This window comes from Oncorhynchus kisutch, unplaced genomic scaffold, assembly GCF_002021735.2.
Source record: "Oncorhynchus kisutch isolate 150728-3 unplaced genomic scaffold, Okis_V2 scaffold4071, whole genome shotgun sequence".
Lineage (NCBI taxonomy): Eukaryota > Metazoa > Chordata > Actinopteri > Salmoniformes > Salmonidae > Oncorhynchus > Oncorhynchus kisutch.
The window spans coordinates 3,484-22,376 of record NW_022266016.1 but is presented as its reverse complement, the minus strand read 5'-3'; the positions used below and the strand labels follow the sequence as shown (position 1 = coordinate 22,376).

Below are 18,893 nucleotides of genomic sequence, written 5' to 3'. Positions count from 1 at the left end.
AGAGTTGTTTCAGGGTAGAGGACTTTTTTTCCCAATATGTTACTCAGGGAAAATTGTCCCTTATTAGACAATTTCTCACGTCCAAATCCTGGCACCCCCTTGAAATCAAGTACTTTCTAAATGTATCTTGAGAGAGGGAGTACTCCTTTTTTGGTTATGTTACTCAGTCTAAAATGTCCCTCATTCAATGTTTTTTTCTCTGTCAGACAGTTCCTAACAGAGGTGGAAGTGCAATAGACTTCAGATCTATAGGTCTCAGATTGTAATATTTTTGTCATCTTGAAATCAAGTACTTTCTCAGTGTTTCTTGAGAGAGGGTGTGCTCTGCAAAAATGTCCCTCATTAGATGGTTATTCTCTGTCAGACAGTTCCTAACAGAGGTTGAAGTGCAACAGACTTCAGATCTATAGTTCTCAGATTGTAATATTTTTGTCATCTTGAAATCAAATACTTTATGGGTATGTTTTCAGAGAGAGAGTGTTCTTTATTAGTTTTTGTTGATATCCAGCTATAATGTCCCTTATTAGACAATCTTTCCACCTTTAGACAGTTTCTAGCAGAGGGGGTATAGCTCAGTGGTAGAGCATTTGACTGCAGATCAAGAGGTCCCAGGTTCAAATCCTGATGCCCCCTTTACATCAAGATTTTTCAAAGAGTTGTTTGAGGGTAGAGGACTTTTTCCCCCAATATGTTACTCAAGGAAAATTGTCCCTTATTAGACAATTTCTCACGTTCAAATCCTGGCACCCCCTTGAAATCAAGTACTTTCTAAATGTATCTTGAGAGAGGGAGTACTCCTTTTTTGGTTATGTTACTCAGTCTAAAATGTCCCTCATTCAATGTTTTTTTCTCTGTCAGACAGTTCCTAACAGAGGTGGAAGTGCAATAGACTTCAGATCTATAGGTCTCAGATTGTAATATTTTTGTCATCTTGAAATCAAGTACTTTCTCAGTGTTTCTTGAGAGAGGGTGTGCTCTGCAAAAATGTCCCTCATTAGATGGTTATTCTCTGTCAGACAGTTCCTAACAGAGGTTGAAGTGCAACAGACTTCAGATCTATAGTTCTCAGATTGTAATATTTTTGTCATCTTGAAATCAAATACTTTATGGGTATGTTTTCAGAGAGAGAGTGTTCTTTATTAGTTTTTGTTGATATCCAGCTATAATGTCCCTTATTAGACAATCTTTCCAACTTTAGACAGTTTCTAGCAGAGGGGGTATAGCTCAGTGGTAGAGCATTTGACTGCAGATCAAGAGGTCCCAGGTTCAAATCCTGATGCCCCATTTAAATCAAGATTTTTCAAAGAGTTGTTTGAGGGTGAGGACTTTTTTTCCCAATATGTTACTCAGGGAAAATTGTCCCTTATTAGACAATTTCTCACGTTCAAATCCTGGCACCCCCTTGAAATCAAGTACTTTCTAAATGTATCTTGAGAGAGGGAGTACTCCTTTTTTGGTTATGTTACTCAGTCTAAAATGTCCCTCATTCAATGTTTTTTTCTCTGTCAGACAGTTCCTAACAGAGGTGGAAGTGCAATAGACTTCAGATCTATAGGTCTCAGATTGTAATATTTTTGTCATCTTGAAATCAAGTACTTTCTCAGTGTTTCTTGAGAGAGGGTGTGCTCTGCAAAAATGTCCCTCATTAGATGGTTATTCTCTGTCAGACAGTTCCTAACAGAGGTTGAAGTGCAACAGACTTCAGATCTATAGTTCTCAGATTGTAATATTTTTGTCATCTTGAAATCAAATACTTTATGGGTATGTTTTCAGAGAGAGAGTGTTCTTTATTAGTTTTTGTTGATATCCAGCTATAATGTCCCTTATTAGACAATCTTTCCAACTTTAGACAGTTTCTAGCAGAGGGGGTATAGCTCAGTGGTAGTGCATTTGACTGCAGATCAAGAGGTCCCAGGTTCAAATCCTGATGCCCCCTTTAAATCAAGATTTTTCAAAGAGTTGTTTCAGGGTAGAGGACTTTTTTTCCCAATATGTTACTCAGGGAAAATTGTCCCTTATTAGACAATTTCTCACGTCCAAATCCTGGCACCCCCTTGAAATCAAGTACTTTCTAAATGTATCTTGAGAGAGGGAGTACTCCTTTTTTGGTTATGTTACTCAGTCTAAAATGTCCCTCATTCAATGTTTTTTCTCTGTCAGACAGTTCCTAACAGAGGTGGAAGTGCAATAGACTTCAGATCTATAGGTCTCAGATTGTAATATTTTTGTCATCTTGAAATCAAGTACTTTCTCAGTGTTTCTTGAGAGAGGGTGTGCTCTGCAAAAATGTCCCTCATTAGATGGTTATTCTCTGTCAGACAGTTCCTAACAGAGGTTGAAGTGCAACAGACTTCAGATCTATAGTTCTCAGATTGTAATATTTTTGTCATCTTGAAATCAAATACTTTATGGGTATGTTTTCAGAGAGAGAGTGTTCTTTATTAGTTTTTGTTGATATCCAGCTATAATGTCCCTTATTAGACAATCTTTCCACCTTTAGACAGTTTCTAGCAGAGGGGGTATAGCTCAGTGGTAGAGCATTTGACTGCAGATCAAGAGGTCCCAGGTTCAAATCCTGATGCCCCCTTTACATCAAGATTTTTCAAAGAGTTGTTTGAGGGTAGAGGACTTTTTCCCCCAATATGTTACTCAAGGAAAATTGTCCCTTATTAGACAATTTCTCACGTTCAAATCCTGGCACCCCCTTGAAATCAAGTACTTTCTAAATGTATCTTGAGAGAGGGAGTACTCCTTTTTTGGTTATGTTACTCAGTCTAAAATGTCCCTCATTCAATGTTTTTTTCTCTGTCAGACAGTTCCTAACAGAGGTGGAAGTGCAATAGACTTCAGATCTATAGGTCTCAGATTGTAATATTTTTGTCATCTTGAAATCAAGTACTTTCTCAGTGTTTCTTGAGAGAGGGTGTGCTCTGCAAAAATGTCCCTCATTAGATGGTTATTCTCTGTCAGACAGTTCCTAACAGAGGTTGAAGTGCAACAGACTTCAGATCTATAGTTCTCAGATTGTAATATTTTTGTCATCTTGAAATCAAATACTTTATGGGTATGTTTTCAGAGAGAGAGTGTTCTTTATTAGTTTTTGTTGATATCCAGCTATAATGTCCCTTATTAGACAATCTTTCCAACTTTAGACAGTTTCTAGCAGAGGGGGTATAGCTCAGTGGTAGAGCATTTGACTGCAGATCAAGAGGTCCCAGGTTCAAATCCTGATGCCCCATTTAAATCAAGATTTTTCAAAGAGTTGTTTGAGGGTGAGGACTTTTTTTCCCAATATGTTACTCAGGGAAAATTGTCCCTTATTAGACAATTTCTCACGTTCAAATCCTGGCACCCCCTTGAAATCAAGTACTTTCTAAATGTATCTTGAGAGAGGGAGTACTCCTTTTTTGGTTATGTTACTCAGTCTAAAATGTCCCTCATTCAATGTTTTTTTCTCTGTCAGACAGTTCCTAACAGAGGTGGAAGTGCAATAGACTTCAGATCTATAGGTCTCAGATTGTAATATTTTTGTCATCTTGAAATCAAGTACTTTCTCAGTGTTTCTTGAGAGAGGGTGTGCTCTGCAAAAATGTCCCTCATTAGATGGTTATTCTCTGTCAGACAGTTCCTAACAGAGGTTGAAGTGCAACAGACTTCAGATCTATAGTTCTCAGATTGTAATATTTTTGTCATCTTGAAATCAAATACTTTATGGGTATGTTTTCAGAGAGAGAGTGTTCTTTATTAGTTTTTGTTGATATCCAGCTATAATGTCCCTTATTAGACAATCTTTCCACCTTTAGACAGTTTCTAGCAGAGGGGGTATAGCTCAGTGGTAGAGCATTTGACTGCAGATCAAGAGGTCCCAGGTTCAAATCCTGATGCCCCCTTTACATCAAGATTTTTCAAAGAGTTGTTTGAGGGTAGAGGACTTTTTCCCCCAATATGTTACTCAAGGAAAATTGTCCCTTATTAGACAATTTCTCACGTTCAAATCCTGGCACCCCCTTGAAATCAAGTACTTTCTAAATGTGTCTTGAGAGAGGGAGTACTCCTTTTTTGGTTATGTTACTCAGTCTAAAATGTCCCTCATTCAATGTTTTTTTCTCTGTCAGACAGTTCCTAACAGAGGTGGAAGTGCAATAGACTTCAGATCTATAGGTCTCAGATTGTAATATTTTTGTCATCTTGAAATCAAGTACTTTCTCAGTGTTTCTTGAGAGAGGGTGTGCTCTGCAAAAATGTCCCTCATTAGATGGTTATTCTCTGTCAGACAGTTCCTAACAGAGGTTGAAGTGCAACAGACTTCAGATCTATAGTTCTCAGATTGTAATATTTTTGTCATCTTGAAATCAAATACTTTATGGGTATGTTTTCAGAGAGAGAGTGTTCTTTATTAGTTTTTGTTGATATCCAGCTATAATGTCCCTTATTAGACAATCTTTCCAACTTTAGACAGTTTCTAGCAGAGGGGGTATAGCTCAGTGGTAGAGCATTTGACTGCAGATCAAGAGGTCCCAGGTTCAAATCCTGATGCCCCCTTTAAATCAAGATTTTTCAAAGAGTTGTTTCAGGGTAGAGGACTTTTTTTCCCAATATGTTACTCAGGGAAAATTGTCCCTTATTAGACAATTTCTCACGTCCAAATCCTGGCACCCCCTTGAAATCAAGTACTTTCTAAATGTATCTTGAGAGAGGGAGTACTCCTTTTTTGGTTATGTTACTCAGTCTAAAATGTCCCTCATTCAATGTTTTTTTCTCTGTCAGACAGTTCCTAACAGAGGTGGAAGTGCAATAGACTTCAGATCTATAGGTCTCAGATTGTAATATTTTTGTCATCTTGAAATCAAGTACTTTCTCAGTGTTTCTTGAGAGAGGGTGTGCTCTGCAAAAATGTCCCTCATTAGATGGTTATTCTCTGTCAGACAGTTCCTAACAGAGGTTGAAGTGCAACAGACTTCAGATCTATAGTTCTCAGATTGTAATATTTTTGTCATCTTGAAATCAAATACTTTATGGGTATGTTTTCAGAGAGAGAGTGTTCTTTATTAGTTTTTGTTGATATCCAGCTATAATGTCCCTTATTAGACAATCTTTCCACCTTTAGACAGTTTCTAGCAGAGGGGGTATAGCTCAGTGGTAGAGCATTTGACTGCAGATCAAGAGGTCCCAGGTTCAAATCCTGATGCCCCCTTTACATCAAGATTTTTCAAAGAGTTGTTTGAGGGTAGAGGACTTTTTCCCCCAATATGTTACTCAAGGAAAATTGTCCCTTATTAGACAATTTCTCACGTTCAAATCCTGGCACCCCCTTGAAATCAAGTACTTTCTAAATGTGTCTTGAGAGAGGGAGTACTCCTTTTTTGGTTATGTTACTCAGTCTAAAATGTCCCTCATTCAATGTTTTTTTCTCTGTCAGACAGTTCCTAACAGAGGTGGAAGTGCAATAGACTTCAGATCTATAGGTCTCAGATTGTAATATTTTTGTCATCTTGAAATCAAGTACTTTCTCAGTGTTTCTTGAGAGAGGGTGCGCTCTGCAAAAATGTCCCTCATTAGATGGTTATTCTCTGTCAGACAGTTCCTAACAGAGGTTGAAGTGCAACAGACTTCAGATCTATAGTTCTCAGATTGTAATATTTTTGTCATCTTGAAATCAAATACTTTATGGGTATGTTTTCAGAGAGAGAGTGTTCTTTATTAGTTTTTGTTGATATCCAGCTATAATGTCCCTTATTAGACAATCTTTCCAACTTTAGACAGTTTCTAGCAGAGGGGGTATAGCTCAGTGGTAGAGCATTTGACTGCAGATCAAGAGGTCCCAGGTTCAAATCCTGATGCCCCCTTTAAATCAAGATTTTTCAAAGAGTTGTTTCAGGGTAGAGGACTTTTTTTCCCAATATGTTACTCAGGGAAAATTGTCCCTTATTAGACAATTTCTCACGTCCAAATCCTGGCACCCCCTTGAAATCAAGTACTTTCTAAATGTATCTTGAGAGAGGGAGTACTCCTTTTTTGGTTATGTTACTCAGTCTAAAATGTCCCTCATTCAATGTTTTTTTCTCTGTCAGACAGTTCCTAACAGAGGTGGAAGTGCAATAGACTTCAGATCTATAGGTCTCAGATTGTAATATTTTTGTCATCTTGAAATCAAGTACTTTCTCAGTGTTTCTTGAGAGAGGGTGTGCTCTGCAAAAATGTCCCTCATTAGATGGTTATTCTCTGTCAGACAGTTCCTAACAGAGGTTGAAGTGCAACAGACTTCAGATCTATAGTTCTCAGATTGTAATATTTTTGTCATCTTGAAATCAAATACTTTATGGGTATGTTTTCAGAGAGAGAGTGTTCTTTATTAGTTTTTGTTGATATCCAGCTATAATGTCCCTTATTAGACAATCTTTCCACCTTTAGACAGTTTCTAGCAGAGGGGGTATAGCTCAGTGGTAGAGCATTTGACTGCAGATCAAGAGGTCCCAGGTTCAAATCCTGATGCCCCCTTTACATCAAGATTTTTCAAAGAGTTGTTTGAGGGTAGAGGACTTTTTCCCCCAATATGTTACTCAAGGAAAATTGTCCCTTATTAGACAATTTCTCACGTTCAAATCCTGGCACCCCCTTGAAATCAAGTACTTTCTAAATGTATCTTGAGAGAGGGAGTACTCCTTTTTTGGTTATGTTACTCAGTCTAAAATGTCCCTCATTCAATGTTTTTTTCTCTGTCAGACAGTTCCTAACAGAGGTGGAAGTGCAATAGACTTCCGATCTATAGGTCTCAGATTGTAATATTTTTGTCATCTTGAAATCAAATACTTTATGGGTATGTTTTCAGAGAGAGAGTGTTCTTTATTAGTTTTTGTTGATATCCAGCTATAATGTCCCTTATTAGACAATCTTTCCAACTTTAGACAGTTTCTAGCAGAGGGGGTATAGCTCAGTGGTAGAGCATTTGACTGCAGATCAAGAGGTCCCAGGTTCAAATCCTGATGCCCCCTTTAAATCAAGATTTTTCAAAGAGTTGTTTCAGGGTAGAGGACTTTTTTTCCCAATATGTTACTCAGGGAAAATTGTCCCTTATTAGACAATTTCTCACGTCCAAATCCTGGCACCCCCTTGAAATCAAGTACTTTCTAAATGTATCTTGAGAGAGGGAGTACTCCTTTTTTGGTTATGTTACTCAGTCTAAAATGTCCCTCATTCAATGTTTTTTTCTCTGTCAGACAGTTCCTAACAGAGGTGGAAGTGCAATAGACTTCAGATCTATAGGTCTCAGATTGTAATATTTTTGTCATCTTGAAATCAAGTACTTTCTCAGTGTTTCTTGAGAGAGGGTGTGCTCTGCAAAAATGTCCCTCATTAGATGGTTATTCTCTGTCAGACAGTTCCTAACAGAGGTTGAAGTGCAACAGACTTCAGATCTATAGTTCTCAGATTGTAATATTTTTGTCATCTTGAAATCAAATACTTTATGGGTATGTTTTCAGAGAGAGAGTGTTCTTTATTAGTTTTTGTTGATATCCAGCTATAATGTCCCTTATTAGACAATCTTTCCAACTTTAGACAGTTTCTAGCAGAGGGGGTATAGCTCAGTGGTAGAGCATTTGACTGCAGATCAAGAGGTCCCAGGTTCAAATCCTGATGCCCCATTTAAATCAAGATTTTTCAAAGAGTTGTTTGAGGGTGAGGACTTTTTTTCCCAATATGTTACTCAGGGAAAATTGTCCCTTATTAGACAATTTCTCACGTTCAAATCCTGGCACCCCCTTGAAATCAAGTACTTTCTAAATGTATCTTGAGAGAGGGAGTACTCCTTTTTTGGTTATGTTACTCAGTCTAAAATGTCCCTCATTCAATGTTTTTTTCTCTGTCAGACAGTTCCTAACAGAGGTGGAAGTGCAATAGACTTCAGATCTATAGGTCTCAGATTGTAATATTTTTGTCATCTTGAAATCAAGTACTTTCTCAGTGTTTCTTGAGAGAGGGTGTGCTCTGCAAAAATGTCCCTCATTAGATGGTTATTCTCTGTCAGACAGTTCCTAACAGAGGTTGAAGTGCAACAGACTTCAGATCTATAGTTCTCAGATTGTAATATTTTTGTCATCTTGAAATCAAATACTTTATGGGTATGTTTTCAGAGAGAGAGTGTTCTTTATTAGTTTTTGTTGATATCCAGCTATAATGTCCCTTATTAGACAATCTTTCCAACTTTAGACAGTTTCTAGCAGAGGGGGTATAGCTCAGTGGTAGAGCATTTGACTGCAGATCAAGAGGTCCCAGGTTCAAATCCTGATGCCCCCTTTAAATCAAGATTTTTCAAAGAGTTGTTTCAGGGTAGAGGACTTTTTTTCCCAATATGTTACTCAGGGAAAATTGTCCCTTATTAGACAATTTCTCACGTCCAAATCCTGGCACCCCCTTGAAATCAAGTACTTTCTAAATGTATCTTGAGAGAGGGAGTACTCCTTTTTTGGTTATGTTAGTCAGTCTAAAATGTCCCTCATTCAATGTTTTTTTCTCTGTCAGACAGTTCCTAACAGAGGTGGAAGTGCAATAGACTTCAGATCTATAGGTCTCAGATTGTAATATTTTTGTCATCTTGAAATCAAGTACTTTCTCAGTGTTTCTTGAGAGAGGGTGTGCTCTGCAAAAATGTCCCTCATTAGATGGTTATTCTCTGTCAGACAGTTCCTAACAGAGGTTGAAGTGCAACAGACTTCAGATCTATAGTTCTCAGATTGTAATATTTTTGTCATCTTGAAATCAAATACTTTATGGGTATGTTTTCAGAGAGAGAGTGTTCTTTATTAGTTTTTGTTGATATCCAGCTATAATGTCCCTTATTAGACAATCTTTCCAACTTTAGACAGTTTCTAGCAGAGGGGGTATAGCTCAGTGGTAGAGCATTTGACTGCAGATCACGAGGTCCCAGGTTCAAATCCTATTGCTCCCTTAAAATCAAGATTTTTCAAAGAGTTGTTTCAGGGTAGAGGATTTTTTTTCCAATATGTTACTCAGGGAAAATTGTCCCTTATTAGACAATTTCTCACGTTCAAATCCTGGCACCCCCTTGAAATCAAGTACTTTCTAAGTGTATCTTGAGAGATGGAGTACTCCTTTTTTTGGTTATGTTACTCAGTCTAAAATGTCCCTCATTCAATGTTTTTTTCTCTGTCAGACAGTTCCTAACAGAGGTGGAAGTGCAATAGACTTCAGATCTATAGGTCTCAGTTTGTAATATTTTTGTCATCTTGAAATCAAATACTTTATGGGTATGTTTTCAGAGAGAGAGTGTTCTTGATGAGCTTCTGTTGATATCCAGCTGTAATGTCCCTTATTAGACAATTTTTCCGCCTTTAGACAGTTTCTAGCAGAGGGGGTATAGCTCAGTGGTAGAGCATTTGACTGCAGATCAAGAGGTCCCAGGTTCAAATCCTGATGCCCCCTTTAAATCAGGATTTTTCAAAGAGTTGTTTGAGGGTAGAGGACTTTTTTCCCCAATATGTTACTCGTTGAAAATTGTCCCTTATTAGACAATTTCTCACGTTCAAATCCTGGCACCCCCTTGAAATCAAGTACATTCTAAGTGTATCTTGAGAGAGGGAGTACTCCTTTTTTTGGTTATGTTACTCAGTCTAAAATGTCCCTCATTCAATGTTTTTTTCTCTGTCAGACAGTTCCTAACAGAGGTGGAAGTGCAATAGCCTTCAGATCTATAGGTCTCAGATTGTAATATTTTTGTCATCTTGAAATCAAGTACTTTCTCAGTGTTTCTTGAGAGAGGGTGTGCTCTGCAAAAATGTCCCTCATTAGATGGTTATTCTCTGTCAGACAGTTCCTAACAGAGGTTGAAGTGCAACAGACTTCAGATCTATAGTTCTCAGATTGTAATATGTTTGTCATCTTGAAATCAAATACTTTATGGGTATGTTTTCAGAGAGAGAGTGTTCTTTATTAGTTTTTGTTGATATCCAGCTATAATGTCCCTTATTAGACAATCTTTCCAACTTTAGACAGTTTCTAGCAGAGGGGGTATAGCTCAGTGGTAGAGCATTTGACTGCAGATCAAGAGGTCCCAGGTTCAAATCCTGATGCCCCCTTTAAATCAAGATTTTTCAAAGAGTTGTTTCAGGGTAGAGGACTTTTTTTCCCAATATGTTACTCGTTGAAAATTGTCCCTTATTAGACAATTTCTCACGTTCAAATCCTGGCACCCCCTTGAAATCAAGTACATTCTAAGTGTATCTTGAGAGAGGGAGTACTCCTTTTTTTGGTTATGTTACTCAGTCTAAAATGTCCCTCATTCAATGTTTTTTTCTCTGTCAGACAGTTCCTAACAGAGGTGGAAGTGCAATAGACTTCAGATCTATAGGTCTCAGATTGTAATATTTTTGTCATCTTGAAATCAAGTACTTTCTCAGTGTTTCTTGAGAGAGGGTGTGCTCTGCAAAAATGTCCCTCATTAGATGGTTATTCTCTGTCAGACAGTTCCTAACAGAGGTTGAAGTGCAACAGACTTCAGATCTATAGTTCTCAGATTGTAATATTTTTGTCATCTTGAAATCAAATACTTTATGGGTATGTTTTCAGAGAGAGAGTGTTCTTTATTAGTTTTTGTTGATATCCAGCTATAATGTCCCTTATTAGACAATCTTTCCAACTTTAGACAGTTTCTAGCAGAGGGGGTATAGCTCAGTGGTAGAGCATTTGACTGCAGATCAAGAGGTCCCAGGTTCAAATCCTGATGCCCCCTTTGAATCAAGATTTTTCAAAGAGTTGTTTCAGGGTAGAGGACTTTTTTTCCCAATATGTTACTCGTTGAAAATTGTCCCTTATTAGACAATTTCTCACGTTCAAATCCTGGCACCCCCTTGAAATCAAGTACATTCTAAGTGTATCTTGAGAGAGGGAGTACTCCTTTTTTTGGTTATGTTACTCAGTCTAAAATGTCCCTCATTCAATGTTTTTTTCTCTGTCAGACAGTTCCTAACAGAGGTGGAAGTGCAATAGACTTCAGATCTATAGGTCTCAGATTGTAATATTTTTGTCATCTTGAAATCAAGTACTTTCTCAGTGTTTCTTGAGAGAGGGTGTGCTCTGCAAAAATGTCCCTCATTAGATGGTTATTCTCTGTCAGACAGTTCCTAACAGAGGTTGAAGTGCAACAGACTTCAGATCTATAGTTCTCAGATTGTAATATTTTTGTCATCTTGAAATCAAATACTTTATGGGTATGTTTTCAGAGAGAGAGTGTTCTTTATTAGTTTTTGTTGATATCCAGCTATAATGTCACTTATTAGACAATCTTTCCACCTTTAGACAGTTTCTAGCAGAGGGGGTATAGCTCAGTGGTAGAGCATTTGACTGCAGATCAAGAGGTCCCAGGTTCAAATCCTGATGCCCCCTTTACATCAAGATTTTTCAAAGAGTTGTTTGAGGGTAGAGGACTTTTTATCCCAATATGTTACTCGTTGAAAATTGTCCCTTATTAGACAATTTCTCACGTTCAAATCCTGGCACCCCCTTGAAATCAAGTACTTTCTAAATGTATCTTGAGAGAGGGAGTACTCCTTTTTTGGTTATGTTACTCAGTCTAAAATGTCCCTCATTCAATGTTTTTTTCTCTGTCAGACAGTTCCTAACAGAGGTGGAAGTGCAATAGACTTCAGATCTATAGGTCTCAGATTGTAATATTTTTGTCATCTTGAAATCAAGTACTTTCTCAGTGTTTCTTGAGAGAGGGTGTGCTCTGCAAAAATGTCCCTCATTAGATGGTTATTCTCTGTCAGACAGTTCCTAACAGAGGTTGAAGTGCAACAGACTTCAGATCTATAGTTCTCAGATTGTAATATTTTTGTCATCTTGAAATCAAATACTTTATGGGTATGTTTTCAGAGAGAGAGTGTTCTTTATTAGTTTTTGTTGATATCCAGCTATAATGTCCCTTATTAGACAATCTTTCCAACTTTAGACAGTTTCTAGCAGAGGGGGTATAGCTCAGTGGTAGAGCATTTGACTGCAGATCAAGAGGTCCCAGGTTCAAATCCTGATGCCCCCTTTAAATCAAGATTTTTCAAAGAGTTGTTTCAGGGTAGAGGACTTTTTTTCCCAATATGTTACTCAGGGAAAATTGTCCCTTATTAGACAATTTCTCACGTCCAAATCCTGGCACCCCCTTGAAATCAAGTACTTTCTAAATGTATCTTGAGAGAGGGAGTACTCCTTTTTTGGTTATGTTAGTCAGTCTAAAATGTCCCTCATTCAATGTTTTTTTTCTCTGTCAGACAGTTCCTAACAGAGGTGGAAGTGCAATAGACTTCAGATCTATAGGTCTCAGATTGTAATATTTTTGTCATCTTGAAATCAAGTACTTTCTCAGTGTTTCTTGAGAGAGGGTGTGCTCTGCAAAAATGTCCCTCATTAGATGGTTATTCTCTGTCAGACAGTTCCTAACAGAGGTTGAAGTGCAACAGACTTCAGATCTATAGTTCTCAGATTGTAATATTTTTGTCATCTTGAAATCAAATACTTTATGGGTATGTTTTCAGAGAGAGAGTGTTCTTTATTAGTTTTTGTTGATATCCAGCTATAATGTCCCTTATTAGACAATCTTTCCAACTTTAGACAGTTTCTAGCAGAGGGGGTATAGCTCAGTGGTAGAGCATTTGACTGCAGATCACGAGGTCCCAGGTTCAATTCCTATTGCTCCCTTAAAATCAAGATTTTTCAAAGAGTTGTTTCAGGGTAGAGGACTTTTTTTCCCAATATGTTACTCAGGGAAAATTGTCCCTTATTAGACAATTTCTCACGTTCAAATCCTGGCACCCCCTTGAAATCAAGTACTTTCTAAGTGTATCTTGAGAGATGGAGTACTCCTTTTTTTGGTTATGTTACTCAGTCTAAAATGTCCCTCATTCAATGTTTTTTTCTCTGTCAGACAGTTCCTAACAGAGGTGGAAGTGCAATAGACTTCAGATCTATAGGTCTCAGTTTGTAATATTTTTGTCATCTTGAAATCAAATACTTTATGGGTATGTTTTCAGAGAGAGAGTGTTCTTGATGAGCTTCTGTTGATATCCAGCTGTAATGTCCCTTATTAGACAATTTTTCCGCCTTTAGACAGTTTCTAGCAGAGGGGGTATAGCTCAGTGGTAGAGCATTTGACTGCAGATCAAGAGGTCCCAGGTTCAAATCCTGATGCCCCCTTTAAATCAGGATTTTTCAAAGAGTTGTTTGAGGGTAGAGGACTTTTTTCCCCAATATGTTACTCGTTGAAAATTGTCCCTTATTAGACAATTTCTCACGTTCAAATCCTGGCACCCCCTTGAAATCAAGTACATTCTAAGTGTATCTTGAGAGAGGGAGTACTCCTTTTTTTGGTTATGTTACTCAGTCTAAAATGTCCCTCATTCAATGTTTTTTTCTCTGTCAGACAGTTCCTAACAGAGGTGGAAGTGCAATAGCCTTCAGATCTATAGGTCTCAGATTGTAATATTTTTGTCATCTTGAAATCAAGTACATTCTCAGTGTTTCTTGAGAGAGGGTGTGCTCTGCAAAAATGTCCCTCATTAGATGGTTATTCTCTGTCAGACAGTTCCTAACAGAGGTTGAAGTGCAACAGACTTCAGATCTATAGTTCTCAGATTGTAATATGTTTGTCATCTTGAAATCAAATACTTTATGGGTATGTTTTCAGAGAGAGAGTGTTCTTTATTAGTTTTGTTGATATCCAGCTATAATGTCCCTTATTAGACAATCTTTCCAACTTTAGACAGTTTCTAGCAGAGGGGGTATAGCTCAGTGGTAGAGCATTTGACTGCAGATCAAGAGGTCCCAGGTTCAAATCCTGATGCCCCCTTTAAATCAAGATTTTTCAAAGAGTTGTTTCAGGGTAGAGGACTTTTTTTCCCAATATGTTACTCGTTGAAAATTGTCCCTTATTAGACAATTTCTCACGTTCAAATCCTGGCACCCCCTTGAAATCAAGTACATTCTAAGTGTATCTTGAGAGAGGGAGTACTCCTTTTTTTGGTTATGTTACTCAGTCTAAAATGTCCCTCATTCAATGTTTTTTTCTCTGTCAGACAGTTCCTAACAGAGGTGGAAGTGCAATAGACTTCAGATCTATAGGTCTCAGATTGTAATATTTTTGTCATCTTGAAATCAAGTACTTTCTCAGTGTTTCTTGAGAGAGGGTGTGCTCTGCAAAAATGTCCCTCATTAGATGGTTATTCTCTGTCAGACAGTTCCTAACAGAGGTTGAAGTGCAACAGACTTCAGATCTATAGTTCTCAGATTGTAATATTTTTGTCATCTTGAAATCAAATACTTTATGGGTATGTTTTCAGAGAGAGAGTGTTCTTTATTAGTTTTTGTTGATATCCAGCTATAATGTCCCTTATTAGACAATCTTTCCAACTTTAGACAGTTTCTAGCAGAGGGGGTATAGCTCAGTGGTAGAGCATTTGACTGCAGATCAAGAGGTCCCAGGTTCAAATCCTGATGCCCCCTTTGAATCAAGATTTTCAAAGAGTTGTTTCAGGGTAGAGGACTTTTTTTCCCAATATGTTACTCGTTGAAAATTGTCCCTTATTAGACAATTTCTCACGTTCAAATCCTGGCACCCCCTTGAAATCAAGTACATTCTAAGTGTATCTTGAGAGAGGGAGTACTCCTTTTTTTGGTTATGTTACTCAGTCTAAAATGTCCCTCATTCAATGTTTTTTTCTCTGTCAGACAGTTCCTAACAGAGGTGGAAGTGCAATAGACTTCAGATCTATAGGTCTCAGATTGTAATATTTTTGTCATCTTGAAATCAAGTACTTTCTCAGTGTTTCTTGAGAGAGGGTGTGCTCTGCAAAAATGTCCCTCATTAGATGGTTATTCTCTGTCAGACAGTTCCTAACAGAGGTTGAAGTGCAACAGACTTCAGATCTATAGTTCTCAGATTGTAATATTTTTGTCATCTTGAAATCAAATACTTTATGGGTATGTTTTCAGAGAGAGAGTGTTCTTTATTAGTTTTTGTTGATATCCAGCTATAATGTCACTTATTAGACAATCTTTCCACCTTTAGACAGTTTCTAGCAGAGGGGGTATAGCTCAGTGGTAGAGCATTTGACTGCAGATCAAGAGGTCCCAGGTTCAAATCCTGATGCCCCTTTAAATCAAGATTTTTCAAAGAGTTGTTTCAGGGTAGAGGACTTTTTTTCCCAATATGTTACTCGTTGAAAATTGTCCCTTATTAGACAATTTCTCACGTTCAAATCCTGGCACCCCCTTGAAATCAAGTACATTCTAAGTGTATCTTGAGAGAGGGAGTACTCCTTTTTTTGGTTATGTTACTCAGTCTAAAATGTCCCTCATTCAATGTTTTTTTCTCTGTCAGACAGTTCCTAACAGAGGTGGAAGTGCAATAGACTTCAGATCTATAGGTCTCAGATTGTAATATTTTTGTCATCTTGAAATCAAGTACTTTCTCAGTGTTTCTTGAGAGAGGGTGTGCTCTGCAAAAATGTCCCTCATTAGATGGTTATTCTCTGTCAGACAGTTCCTAACAGAGGTTGAAGTGCAACAGACTTCAGATCTATAGTTCTCAGATTGTAATATTTTTTGTCATCTTGAAATCAAATACTTTATGGGTATGTTTTCAGAGAGAGAGTGTTCTTTATTAGTTTTTGTTGATATCCAGCTATAATGTCCCTTATTAGACAATCTTTCCAACTTTAGACAGTTTCTAGCAGAGGGGGTATAGCTCAGTGGTAGAGCATTTGACTGCAGATCAAGAGGTCCCAGGTTCAAATCCTGATGCCCCCTTTGAATCAAGATTTTTCAAAGAGTTGTTTCAGGGTAGAGGACTTTTTTTTCCCAATATGTTACTCGTTGAAAATTGTCCCTTATTAGACAATTTCTCACGTTCAAATCCTGGCACCCCCTTGAAATCAAGTACATTCTAAGTGTATCTTGAGAGAGGGAGTACTCCTTTTTTTGGTTATGTTACTCAGTCTAAAATGTCCCTCATTCAATGTTTTTTTCTCTGTCAGACAGTTCCTAACAGAGGTGGAAGTGCAATAGACTTCAGATCTATAGGTCTCAGATTGTAATATTTTTGTCATCTTGAAATCAAGTACTTTCTCAGTGTTCTTGAGAGAGGGTGTGCTCTGCAAAAATGTCCCTCATTAGATGGTTATTCTCTGTCAGACAGTTCCTAACAGAGGTTGAAGTGCAACAGACTTCAGATCTATAGTTCTCAGATTGTAATATTTTGTCATCTTGAAATCAAATACTTTATGGGTATGTTTTCAGAGAGAGAGTGTTCTTTATAGTTTTTGTTGATATCCAGCTATAATGTCCCTTATTAGACAATCTTTCCACCTTTAGACAGTTTCTAGCAGAGGGGGTATAGCTCAGTGTAGAGCATTTGACTGCAGATCAGAGAGGTCCCAGGTTCAAATCCTGATGCCCCCTTTGAATCAAGATTTTTCAAAGATTGTTTCAGGGTAGAGGACTTTTTTTCCCAATATGTTACTCGTTGAAAATTGGTCCCTTATTAGACAATTTCTCACGTTCAAATCCTGGCACCCCTTGAAATCAGTACATTCTAAGTGTATCTTGAGAGAGGGGGAGTACTCCTTTTTTTGGTTATGTTACTCAGTCTAAAATGTCCCTCATTCAATGTTTTTTCTCTGTCAGACAGTTCCTAACAGAGGTGGAAGTGCAATAGACTTCAGATCTATAGGTCTCAGATTGTAATATTTTTGTCATCTTGAAATCAAGTACTTTCTCAGTGTTTCTTGAGAGAGGGTGTGCTCTGCAAAAATGTCCCTCATTAGATGGTTATTCTCTGTCAGACAGTTCCTAACAGAGGTTGAAGTGCAACAGACTTCAGATCTATAGTTCTCAGATTGTAATATTTTTGTCATCTTGAAATCAAATACTTTATGGTATGTTTTCAGAGAGAGAGTGTTCTTTATTAGTTTTTGTTGATATCCAGCTATAATGTCACTTATTAGACAATCTTTCCACCTTAGACAGTTTCTAGCAGAGGGGGTATAGCTCAGTGGTAGAGCATTTGACTGCAGATCAAGAGGTCCCAGGTTCAAATCCTGATGCCCCCTTTACATCAAGATTTTTCAAAGAGTTGTTTGAGGGTAGAGGACTTTTTATCCCAATATGTTACTCGTTTGAAAATTGTCCCTTATTAGACAATTTCTCACGTTCAAATCCTGGCACCCCCTTGAAATCAAGTACTTTCTAAATGTATCTTGAGAGAGGGAGTACTCCTTTTTTGGTTATGTTACTCAGTCTAAAATGTCCTCATTCAATGTTTTTTTCTCTGTCAGACAGTTCCTAACAGAGGTGGAAGTGCAATAGACTTCAGATCTATAGGTCTCAGATTGTAATATTTTTGTCATCTTGAAATCAAGTACTTTCTCAGTGTTTCTTGAGAGAGGGTGTGCTCTGCAAAAATGTCCCTCATTAGATGGTTATTCTCTGTCAGACAGTTCCTAACAGAGGTTGAAGTGCAACAGACTTCAGATCTATAGTTCTCAGATTGTAATATTTTTGTCATCTTGAAATCAAATACTTTATGGGTATGTTTTCAGAGAGAGAGTGTTCTTTATTAGTTTTTGTTGATATCCAGCTATAATGGTCCTTATTAGACAATCTTTCCAACTTTAGACAGTTTCTAGCAGAGGGGGTATAGCTCAGTGGTAGAGCATTTGACTGCAGATCAAGAGGGTCCCAGGTTCAAATCCTGATGCCCCCTTTAAATCAAGATTTTTCAAAGAGTTGTTTCAGGGTAGAGGACTTTTTTTCCCAATATGTTACTCAGGGAAAATTGTCCCTTATTAGACAATTTCTCACGTTCAAATCCTGGCACCCCCTTGAAATCAAGTACTTTCTAAATGTATCTTGAGAGAGGGAGTACTCCTTTTTTGGTTATGTTACTCAGTCTAAAATGTCCCTCATTCAATGTTTTTTTCTCTGTCAGACAGTTCCTAACAGAGGTGGAAGTGCAATAGACTTCAGATCTATAGGTCTCAGATTGTAATATTTTTGTCATCTTGAAATCAAGTACTTTCTCAGTGTTTCTTGAGAGAGGGTGTGCTCTGCAAAAATGTCCCTCATTAGATGGTTATTCTCTGTCAGACAGTTCCTAACAGAGGTTGAAGTGCAACAGACTTCAGATCTATAGTTCTCAGATTGTAATATTTTTGTCATCTTGAAATCAAATACTTTATGGGTATGTTTCAGAGAGAGAGTGTTCTTATTAGTTTTTGTTGATATCCAGCTATAATGTCCCTTATTAGACAATCTTTCCACCTTTAGACAGTTCAAGCAGAGGGGGTATAGCTCAGTGGTAGAGCATTTGACTGCAGATCAAGAGGTCCCAGGTTCAAATCCTGATGCCCCACCTTTACATCAAGATTTTTCAAAGAGTTGTTTGAGGTAGAGGACTTTTTCCCCCCAATATGTTACTCAAGGGAAAATTGTCCCTTATTAGACAATTTCTCACCGTTCAAATCCTGGCATCCCCCTTGAAATCAAGTACTTTCTAAATATATCTTGAGAGAGGGAGTACTCCTTTTTGGTTATGTTACTCAGTCTAAAATGTCCCCTCATTCAAATGTTTTTTTCTCTGTCAGACAGTTCCTAACAGAGGTGGAAGTGCAATAGACTTCAGATCTATAAGGTCTCAGATTGTAATATTTTTGTCATCTTGAAATCAAGTACTTTCTCAGTGTTATGAGAGAGGGTTGTGCTCTGCAAAAATGTCCTCATTAGATGTTATTCTCTGTCAGACAGTTCCTAACAGAGGTTGAAGTGCAACAGACTTCAGATCTATAGTTCTCAGATTGTAATATTTTTGTCATCTTGAAATCAAATACTTTATG

General features: G+C 37.6%; 19 non-coding genes across 19 annotated transcripts; all 19 read left to right on the top strand.

Moving 5' to 3' along the window:
- The first annotated feature begins 561 nt into the window (after positions 1-561).
- trnac-gca (transfer RNA cysteine (anticodon GCA)) lies at positions 562-633 on the top strand. Its single transcript has one exon. It is a non-coding gene; the product is annotated as a tRNA-Cys (tRNA).
- Positions 634-2,515: 1,882 nt separating this feature from the next.
- Positions 2,516-2,587, top strand: trnac-gca (transfer RNA cysteine (anticodon GCA)). The gene has a single exon. It is a non-coding gene; the product is annotated as a tRNA-Cys (tRNA).
- A 1,231-nt stretch (positions 2,588-3,818) lies between these two features.
- trnac-gca (transfer RNA cysteine (anticodon GCA)) lies at positions 3,819-3,890 on the top strand. Its single transcript has one exon. It is a non-coding gene; the product is annotated as a tRNA-Cys (tRNA).
- A 580-nt stretch (positions 3,891-4,470) lies between these two features.
- On the top strand, positions 4,471-4,542 carry trnac-gca (transfer RNA cysteine (anticodon GCA)). Its single transcript has one exon. It is a non-coding gene; the product is annotated as a tRNA-Cys (tRNA).
- Positions 4,543-5,122: 580 nt separating this feature from the next.
- trnac-gca (transfer RNA cysteine (anticodon GCA)) lies at positions 5,123-5,194 on the top strand. The gene has a single exon. It is a non-coding gene; the product is annotated as a tRNA-Cys (tRNA).
- A 580-nt stretch (positions 5,195-5,774) lies between these two features.
- On the top strand, positions 5,775-5,846 carry trnac-gca (transfer RNA cysteine (anticodon GCA)). Its single transcript has one exon. It is a non-coding gene; the product is annotated as a tRNA-Cys (tRNA).
- A 580-nt stretch (positions 5,847-6,426) lies between these two features.
- trnac-gca (transfer RNA cysteine (anticodon GCA)) lies at positions 6,427-6,498 on the top strand. Its single transcript has one exon. It is a non-coding gene; the product is annotated as a tRNA-Cys (tRNA).
- Positions 6,499-6,920: 422 nt separating this feature from the next.
- On the top strand, positions 6,921-6,992 carry trnac-gca (transfer RNA cysteine (anticodon GCA)). Its single transcript has one exon. It is a non-coding gene; the product is annotated as a tRNA-Cys (tRNA).
- Positions 6,993-8,223: 1,231 nt separating this feature from the next.
- Positions 8,224-8,295, top strand: trnac-gca (transfer RNA cysteine (anticodon GCA)). The gene has a single exon. It is a non-coding gene; the product is annotated as a tRNA-Cys (tRNA).
- Positions 8,296-9,369: 1,074 nt separating this feature from the next.
- Positions 9,370-9,441, top strand: trnac-gca (transfer RNA cysteine (anticodon GCA)). The gene has a single exon. It is a non-coding gene; the product is annotated as a tRNA-Cys (tRNA).
- Positions 9,442-10,022: 581 nt separating this feature from the next.
- trnac-gca (transfer RNA cysteine (anticodon GCA)) lies at positions 10,023-10,094 on the top strand. Its single transcript has one exon. It is a non-coding gene; the product is annotated as a tRNA-Cys (tRNA).
- Positions 10,095-10,675: 581 nt separating this feature from the next.
- Positions 10,676-10,747, top strand: trnac-gca (transfer RNA cysteine (anticodon GCA)). The gene has a single exon. It is a non-coding gene; the product is annotated as a tRNA-Cys (tRNA).
- Positions 10,748-11,328: 581 nt separating this feature from the next.
- On the top strand, positions 11,329-11,400 carry trnac-gca (transfer RNA cysteine (anticodon GCA)). The gene has a single exon. It is a non-coding gene; the product is annotated as a tRNA-Cys (tRNA).
- Positions 11,401-11,980: 580 nt separating this feature from the next.
- trnac-gca (transfer RNA cysteine (anticodon GCA)) lies at positions 11,981-12,052 on the top strand. Its single transcript has one exon. It is a non-coding gene; the product is annotated as a tRNA-Cys (tRNA).
- A 1,076-nt stretch (positions 12,053-13,128) lies between these two features.
- trnac-gca (transfer RNA cysteine (anticodon GCA)) lies at positions 13,129-13,200 on the top strand. Its single transcript has one exon. It is a non-coding gene; the product is annotated as a tRNA-Cys (tRNA).
- Positions 13,201-13,780: 580 nt separating this feature from the next.
- Positions 13,781-13,852, top strand: trnac-gca (transfer RNA cysteine (anticodon GCA)). The gene has a single exon. It is a non-coding gene; the product is annotated as a tRNA-Cys (tRNA).
- A 581-nt stretch (positions 13,853-14,433) lies between these two features.
- On the top strand, positions 14,434-14,505 carry trnac-gca (transfer RNA cysteine (anticodon GCA)). Its single transcript has one exon. It is a non-coding gene; the product is annotated as a tRNA-Cys (tRNA).
- Positions 14,506-15,738: 1,233 nt separating this feature from the next.
- Positions 15,739-15,810, top strand: trnac-gca (transfer RNA cysteine (anticodon GCA)). Its single transcript has one exon. It is a non-coding gene; the product is annotated as a tRNA-Cys (tRNA).
- A 1,229-nt stretch (positions 15,811-17,039) lies between these two features.
- On the top strand, positions 17,040-17,111 carry trnac-gca (transfer RNA cysteine (anticodon GCA)). The gene has a single exon. It is a non-coding gene; the product is annotated as a tRNA-Cys (tRNA).
- Positions 17,112-18,893: the final 1,782 nt, after the last annotated feature.